The sequence below is a fragment of the Bombina bombina genome, chromosome 8 (assembly GCF_027579735.1).
Source record: "Bombina bombina isolate aBomBom1 chromosome 8, aBomBom1.pri, whole genome shotgun sequence".
NCBI classification, from domain to species: Eukaryota; Metazoa; Chordata; class Amphibia; order Anura; family Bombinatoridae; genus Bombina; species Bombina bombina.
The window spans coordinates 30,192,223-30,201,713 of NC_069506.1; the positions used below are offsets into that span (position 1 = coordinate 30,192,223).

Here is a 9,491-nt window from a genome sequence, read left to right on the forward strand (position 1 = left end):
AGCCTCCACAGTAGTGAAGCTCACATGATAAATATTAACCATTGACTTGTAATAGCAAAGAAAAGAAAAAACAGAAGAGTTATTGATTATCTCGGGGCACTAACAGTTTTGCTCTCAACTTATAATGTGGGTCTAAGGGGTCGATTTATCAACGGCTTTAGCAAGAGAACCTGCAGTCCTTATTTATGAAGCAGCAGTCATCAGACTGCCGATTCCCTAACCTCTTTGCCACCTCTTAGGTGGTGAATTTGGACGAGACCAGGGAGATTGACAGCTCCTGACCGCCTGTGATTGGCAGCTTGATAAATCGACCTCTAATGGGACAATCCAACCATATCAAACTGGTGACCAGTCAGTACATTAGCTCCCAGTATTAACAGAAGAAGTGAAAAAAGCACAATCACAACTCAGTCTTTCATGTACCATACACCTGTGTGTGAACCTCCTTTATTACTCAGGACCTTTCACAAGGGCTACAAATTTAACACCTTTCCTGCAAGAGGCGTTCTGCACTGCAGTAGACGACTCCACTGAGTCACTTTTTATTATAGATAATTTATAGTAAATGTTTCCGCATAGTCCCTGAATTTAAAATCCCATTGATCAAGTCATTAATAAAGCCATGACTAAACTGTATTTAGAACACACGCATTATGCTTTAAACTATTATTGAGTGTATACTAACATTATTACTAGGTTTTTTCCTTCAAATTAAAACATTTCTCACCATTCACATGCCCCACAAGGCTAAGGATCGTTAACACTACACCAAGTAGAGTTGACAGCCATTTTATTAAAAAAATGAAATAGAAAAATGATGTTGAATATAAAGGCCATTAGCAATTTCAACACAAACTAAAAAAGAAAAATGACATGTACTAAACAGTTATAGCATGCATTTTTAACACTTGCAACCCTGCACCTGTGTTTAACCCCTGCAAAGAGGTTAAACACACAGTAGAAGTACTGCTCGGCAATCGCAAACTATTATTGGTGCTGAAAGAAAACTACTGCTAATCTAATCAGCAGCGCTAGTTGCACAGCAGAGTGATGCTGATAGCACTGCTGATTGGGTCAGTTTGCACTCGGGACCAGCAATGTGCAACAGGTCCTAAGCAATACTTCTACTATGCGTTTACCCCTTTTGCAGGGTTTAAAAACACAACATTAAAGCGTTGCTAGTCAATGTTACGTGTTCTAACAAATCAGAGAATGTTATTTTTCAACTATAATGTCCCTTTAAATGTAAAGAATGTGTGTGTGGGGGGGGGGGTTTCTACTCTACCTAAAGAGGCACTCTGAGGAATTCAAAAAACTGACTATCCTACAGACTGCACAGTGATTGTTTGGTCACTGAAATAGATTATTTATAGGGACATTAACCCCTTTATGCCCGGTGAAAGTGTTTAACATTGGAACAAAGTTCTGATGTAAACACTTGGTGGCAAAATGAAATCACGCGGTAGTCAATGCAATCATGTGATTTCACGGCTGGGATAGGATCATGGGGACTGCCTACTATGCTAGGCGCGCGCACACCCCTGTCTGATTTGTCATTAAACAAAAGAGGAGGCTGCAGGAAGCCAAAAAATGTAGGACGTTCCATGCTGTCTTAGGTGCATTAAAGCTCAGCACTGTTAGGGAGGGCATGGAACACCCTAAGTGTGTGAAGGGGTTAAACTGCTGGGAACAACTACAGTAACACGCTATTGTCTTTCCTACTGTATTTCCAGTTTTCTTATTTATTTTAAAGTGAATGTAAACTTTCATCAATTAGTGCCCAGTTTTTAAAAATACTATTAAAACCAGGGGCACTTTAATCGATGAAAGTTTACATTGCACCGTATTTTACAAATACCTTTTACTTCTTCAAAGCCGGATCGGCATCCCCCGCCTGCAGGTCCTCTGTAAATACGTCACCAATGACGAAACCGGCTAACTCCAATCACAGCGTGGCCTCACGAGATGGACGCTCTAGGTGGGGGAAGCCGGTTTCGTCATTAGTGACATATTTACCAGAGGACCTACATGCGGGGATGCCGATCCGGCTTTGAAGAAGTAAAAGGCAAGTATTTGTAAAATACGGTGCAATGTAAATTTTCATCAATGAAAGTGCTCGTGTTTTTAATAGTAGTTTTAAAAACCGGGCACTAATTGATGAAAGTTTGCATTCACTTTAACTCTTTAATAGTGCGATTAGTGAAATTCTGCATCTTCACAATGGGTGCCACCAATTCTTGTAGCCTGTGAGAGAAGTGGTGCACATTCACAGATATGGTTTTATTGACATATCATGCAGTTTAGCATGCACAATACAGAGAGCGCAATATGTTGTTGCAGGTTTTGTTTTTATATTCCTTATGCAACAACTGCAAACATGCAACTTTTGTGCAAGCTAATCCAAAGTACAGCTTTCAAAATAGCCGGCAACATCACTGATCTGTGAAAGCGCACAGAAAACAACAATACGCACGTACCAAGATGGAGGCTCCCAGTATAACGAGGTAGAGCTTTACCAACTGGCTCCGGTAAAGTGGTTAAAATAACAGCTTTAAAAGAGATCTGCCAAATATTTACAAATAACTGATTCTAATAATGCACAGGAGGAAACGTAGCATAGTAATTAGTAACACTGCTACTGCAGTTGCATTTAGCAGTTTAATATGCCTTTAAAATTAGTAAAATACAGAATGCAAAACCCTTAATAAAGTCAGACTTTCTAACAAACAATGCTATTTGTACCGACTGATACATCAATGGACCTGCATATCCAGTGTAAGATGTTGGACATGAAACCATTTTCTTTCTCTCACGATTCAGACACAACATACAATATTAATCAAATTTCCAATTTAACACTTTGCCTCATTCTTTTGGTATCCTTTGTTGAATGAGAAGCAAAGTATAGCTTAATACACTGTGTGAACCAATGACAAGAAGCATATATATATAGCTACCAAACCAATGAGTCCACCTATGTATGCTTTTCAACAAAGGACATCAAAAGAACGAACTAAATAGCTAACAAAAGTAAATGGTGAAAGATGTTTAAAACTATATGCATGAATCATGAAAGTAAAATTTTGACTTCACCGTCCCTTTAAGTGTTTAATGCCCCACAGGAGTATCCTTCAAAGAGCTTTATTTTCGGAAGAGACAAACATCTTCTATGAATGTCAGTCTATCATATACTATAAGAGTCAACAAGCAATATTCTGTCTGGAACTACAATGTCGTCTTTCAGAGTATAGATATATACACAACTTAAAGGGACATGGAAGGACAAAACAAAAAGCTCTAATATGTTAGAGTAGTGTTTTTCATCCCCAGTCCTAAGAGCACATTAATAGTCCAGATTTTCACGATATCTGAACTAGAGCACAGATGGAGATCAGCTGATCAGTATCCATGTTTAAAGGGACAGAAAATTCAAAACTTGCATGATTAAAGTGAAGGTAAAGTTACCTGCTTGTCGATGTAGATTAACATTCTTTGTCCCAAAATAATATGAGTTTAATTCATCATTTTTATCCAACTGATTTGTATATAAAATTATTGCCGTATTGAATCTATTTTTCATGCTCTGCAAATTCAACCCGTTACTTTATTTTTTTTTTCTTTCCTGATCACGTTTTCAGAAGACCCAATAGAAAATCTGGCCGTTAGGCGGCCGTCACTCTACGTCATCCGCCTCCTCGTTATTCTGCGCATATGCTATTTTTATTCTCCATATTAGATTCAACGCGCGCCCCCTTTTCTCACATGCGTATTGGATTTCATTTGGTATACCCACTATACGTAATCAGCTTTCACCGATTCTGTAACTGAATAGCGTATCGCTTTACTTCTGAAACTGATTATTATCAGTTATTAGCAATGTCAAACACAATATGTATGCTAATCTAGTAGTTTTCATAACTAATAACGACATACTTTATGACCTTTATGATCTTTAATTCAATTGAAATAGCCTGTTTGCGCATGCGCATTTCAACAGTTCATCATGAACGCGCTTTTGACATGCGTATAGAGCGGGTGGGACTGCTCTATACGTCACAGCACTGAAAATCAGGAAATAGAGTTTGGGAGGAGTTATGGAAACGGTAGGGTAATATATATATGTATAAAAACTCGCAAATTAAAAAAATAATTGATAAAATAAAGTTAGCGATTATCTTATTTTATTAGGAAATAATGCATTGATATCTTCTAATTGACACAACTTTACATTCACTTTAAGACAGAGCATGTCATTTTAAGGCATTTTTAAATTCACTTCTATTTTACAATGTACTCTTGTTCGCTTAGTATCCGTTATTGGAAAAGAATAGGCACATCCTACACTAGTGGGAGCTAGTTGCCGATTGGTGCCTGCACGCATTTGTCTCTTGTGATTGGCTGACTAGTTGTGTTCAGCTAGCTCTCAGTCGTGCATCGCTGCTCCTTCAGTAAAGGTTAACAGAATGAAGCAGGAGTTACCAATAGAAACTGGAAAGTTGTTTAAAATTGTATTTTCTATCTGAATCCTAAAACAATTGTGGGTTTTATGCCCCTTCAATAACCTGCTCTCACGAATCAGCTGATTATTTCCCCTGTGCTCTAGTGCAGATGATATAAAAATCTGGCCCATTAGTGTACCCTGAGGACTGAAGTGGAAAAACACTGATAAAGCATTTTATTATTTCATGGTTACTTGCATACAACTGTGCTTATCCCACTGCACCATTGCTCGCTTGTATGCCAGCTCTTTAAGCAACATAAAAGTGACAAAAAAGGTGATCTGTGTTATATGCAAGCAACAGTGCATTATTAAGTGCTCTTTGTGAACTCTTGCAAATGGGTTAAACACACTCAATCCCAGAGAAGCAATGTACTACTCAGACATAGCTGAACAAATCTGGTGAGCCAATGACAAGAGGCATATGTATGTAGCCACCAACCACAGCTAGCTCCCAGTAATACATTGATGCTTGAGTATAACTAGGTATGATTTTCAACAAAGGATGAAGGAAATTTGATAATAGAAGTAAACTTAAAAAAAGTCTTTAAAACTGCATGCTCTTTATTTAGGTTTTTTCTAAACACTGTTCGGAACCCATTACTGGGTCGCAACACTGTGTTTACAGGGTCACGAATTGCGTTGCGTGAGTGTACGTCGAGTAAGATTGTGCATCTGTGTTACCTTTTTTGGCAATATGACATCAACAAGGAATGAAGAATTTGAAAGCAGCACCAAAAAGCGAAGTTAAAATCCAAAAGGTTTATTTGTAAACATGTTAAAAAGTGAATTAACACGATCCAAAGCACACACACATTATTACCTTTCACAACACTTTCAAGTTTGACTACAATCAAGCATAAAGTATGCACAAATTTTAGTCACTTGGCAGAAATTAGCTATCTTGTATATTACATCAGAAGTTTTCGGACCAAGCATAAAAATAGGGTCGCAAAGGTTTGTGGTACCATGGCACTGGGGCTTGGGTAAAAAAAGTTTTAAAAACCCTGCACTATATGAACCATGAAAGCTTAATTTTGCTCCAAAAACTTTGTTTCAAAGTCTAGAAACATAACCCTTACAATACGTACTTAGAACTGTTAATATTATATTTGTTGTGGCCAATTTAGGGACAGTTAAATTAGCAAACAATCCCTGTGTAATATTTTGCTGTCAAACCTGAAGGATGTACTCAGTTTACTGTGAAAAAATATATTGTTCAGTTACATTGATATAATATATTACAATGATTTTATTATTGCTACAAATAATAGGATAGGATTTTGAGTTTAATAACTAGACACAAATACGTTAAACATAAACTCATGCTAAAAACCCATAACCAGAATAACCAGCACCTCTATATAAACAGCATGTGCTGATCTATTTACAAAAGTAAATACTTGATATATGTATATATAACATTGTATTTTTAAAAACTACACCAGATAGATTAATAAATTGACAATAGAAGATCAATAAGGAGCCAAAATGCCCAACTGCCTTGTTAGACATACAGGTAAACAGGGTGTGTAAGTAGACAATGAGACTGACATTGGAGCTGTAGGTGTGTGGGTCAGTGATTCAGATCAGTCAAGTGATGTGCAAAATCTGTGCACAATGTTTTGGGGACACTATAAGACCCCAAAACACATGGAAAACTGTGCAGAGTCTGTGGTCGTGAGAACAGAAACTACCCACATACAGTGGGCATTACACAGGGTTGGTGCCCCAAGTGACACAACCCTCACCAGGACATAAACCTCAAGGACCACAAAATACCCTATTGTGCCTTTATTTCACCTGGGAAGGTTTAGTGCACACGCATTAAAGAGCAAGCTCAGTTTGATGAATACAACACAGAGTGGAAGCATCAATAGCACCACCAGCCCTGATACACACAGATCACAGGAATAATATCAGAGGTATTAAGTGATCTCTATATAATAGAGAGGAGACGTTTCTCAGATTAATGAATACACGCAGAAGTAAGGCTACATACTGCGCATGCATTGTAATTAATACAGTGGAAATGAGGAACCTACATTACATAAACGGCTACATCACAGGGTATAGGTGGCAGAGCACCCACCGTAATAAGCACACACATATACCCAGCACAGGGGCACCGGCCTCACCTGTTCACACAGTGGCTCCCTCTAGCTGTCTCTCTGCCCTCCCGGGTCCAGGCGGCCTCAGGCTCAGTGTGCTACTCTCTCCCCACAGTCACGGCGCCGACATTTTACTCCCGCTCCCTGCATCAGCGGTAGACAGAAGAGGAAGGGAGTAGGGACAGAGCCGGTGGGGAGCGCGCACGGATGCACGCAGGGAGAGGTGTAGCTCACACGCACGCTTCACAGAACTGCGGAAGAAGCCATATTGTGAAGGTCACTATGAAGTTTAACGTCATGTTACGTGGAAGCCATGTTGTGGAGGTCACTGTTCTGTCAACTGAATCTGCTGAAGCCATATTGTGGAGGTCACGGTACTTTTCAACAGACGCCATATTGTGAGTGTCGGTTTTTCGAAAGGTCCTGTCAATTTTAGTGGGCATCATGAAGCTTACTGAGATACTCCTTTACTTGCTGACTTGTATCAAATACTCTAACCTCATTTAGTTTAATGATTTTAAACATATTACTAGTAAAAAAGAAAAAAAAAAACGCCTACTGTCAGAGAAGCCTTGAAGCACTAGGTTATTTTTCAATGGGATTATTTGCATCATGCATCCGTAAAACTTTAGTAATTTTTATTTATACATATGGATCATTCTTATCAAAACATCTGCATGAAAAATAAATGTTTTAAAAGCACTTAAAACTGCAATTTTTGTGTCACAATTCATTGTTTTGTTTTGCAAGTCTGAGATACAATGCTTGAAAAGCCTTTTAAACCTTGCATTAAAAATGCAGCCACCAATCAGCAAGCGCTACCCAAGTCCTGAACCAAAAATGGCCCGGCTCCTAAGCTTATATTCCTGCTTTTTCAAATAAAGATACAAAGAGAACGAAGACAATTTGATAATAGGAATAAATTAGAAAATTGCTGTTCTATCAAATCATGAAAGAAAGAAAAATGGGTTATATCCCTTTAATTTACTTCCTTTAGTGCAGCCAACTGCGGAGAGATATAAATGAGCTCCTGCACGTATCAACCAATCATTGTGTAGGATGAAGCAGTGTCTGGGTTCTACATTACATGGAATGCACTACTGCAGCCTCACAGTTAACTTACAGGAAAAGCAGGCAAAATATATAGTAAAAGGTCATTGGATTTATTTTTTTTAATTATACAATTATTACACTTTTTTATGGGGAATTACATTTTAATTGTAATGCCCATTAACACATTTTAATAACATTTAGGTAGAATGATCACTACTGAGTGATTTAATTTACAATATGACTAAAAACAATTTATCCTAAAACGTTAATTTTCTACTCAATAAAAAAATAATTAAATGAAGGATTGGTGCTGTACATGGGATGACCAGAATGAAAAACAGACAAGGGCAGCAGGTGATTACTTCTACCTAAATACAAATCAATATTCTGTGTTACTAAATGTATATAAAAAGGTAATGCTGAATATAGTATTGGGGGGGAATGTAAAATAACACCTTCTAGCACACGTGCCTTTAAGTGATTGCTTTGTCTATTGTTTGCACAAATATTGCTCTATATCTGGAAGAAAAAGGATAGATCACTTGTTTGTGTGCTATTGGGATAAATCACTGGTCTATGTGTTGCTTGTAGTAAAGGAGGATACTATCTATCTATCATCTATCTATCTATCTATCTATCTATCTATCTATCTATCTATCTTTCTATTCATCATCTATATCTATCGATCATCTATCTATCCATCATCTATATCTATCCATCATCTATATCTATCCATCATCTATCTATCCATCATCTATATCTATCCATCATCTATCTATCCATCATCTATATCTATCCATCATTTATATCTATCCATCATCTATATCTATCCATCATCTATCTATCATCTATCCATCATCTATCTATCTACGCATCATCTATCTACCCATCATCTATCTATCCACCCATCATCTATCTAGCTAGCTATCTACCCATCATCTATCTATCTATATATCCATCATCTATCTATATATCCATCATCTATCTTTCTATCCATCATCTATCCTTCTATCCATCATCTATCTATCCATCATCTATCTATCCATCATCTATCTATCTATCCATCATCTATCTTTCTATCCATCATCTATCCTTCTATCAATCATCTATCTATCCATCATCTATCTATCCATCATCTATCTATCTATATATCCATCATCTACCTATATATCCATCATCTATCTATAGATATATCTATCCATCATATATCTATCTTTCTATCCATCATCTATCTATCTACCCATCATCTATCTACATATCCATCATCTATCTATCTTTCTATCCATCATCTATCTATCCATCATCTATCTATATATCTATCCATCATATATCTATCTATCTTTTTATCCATTATCTATCTATCTATATATCTATCTATCCATCATCTATCTATCTTTCTATCCATCATCCATCCATCATCTATCTATATATCTATCCATCATCTATCTATCTTTTTATCCATTATCTATCTATATATCTATCTATCCATCATCCATCCATCATCCATCCATCATCCATCCATCATCTATCCATCTATCTACAAACCTAGAGTATTTGAGTATTTTGAGGTTTTATCTTCTGGATTTGCAGTAGGTTTGTTCAGTTGCTCTTTTCCATCTGAATCAGTCTTGTTTCTCTTGGCAACAGACAGCAGCATATTGCTCAAGTTAGCTTCACTTCTACTGTTCTCTTTGTCCAAATCTCTAACATTCTGAGCTTTTTTGCCTTTGACTCCTAGCACCATAAGTAACAAGTAAGATTGTATTAAAGGACCACTCAATGCAGTATAATTAACAAGTGCATAATAAAAAGACAATGATTTAACACCT

General features: G+C 37.1%; 1 protein-coding gene across 1 annotated transcript in view; it reads right to left on the reverse strand.

Annotated features, from left to right (window-relative positions):
• The window catches only part of FBXO42 (F-box protein 42), a 114,678-nt gene extending 107,835 nt beyond the window's left edge, over positions 1-6,843 (reverse strand). The window contains exon 1 of the mRNA XM_053690258.1: positions 6,637-6,843. The gene's annotated coding sequence lies outside the window, so the exon portion shown is untranslated. The remainder of the gene's footprint in view (positions 1-6,636) is intronic.
• Positions 6,844-9,491: the final 2,648 nt, after the last annotated feature.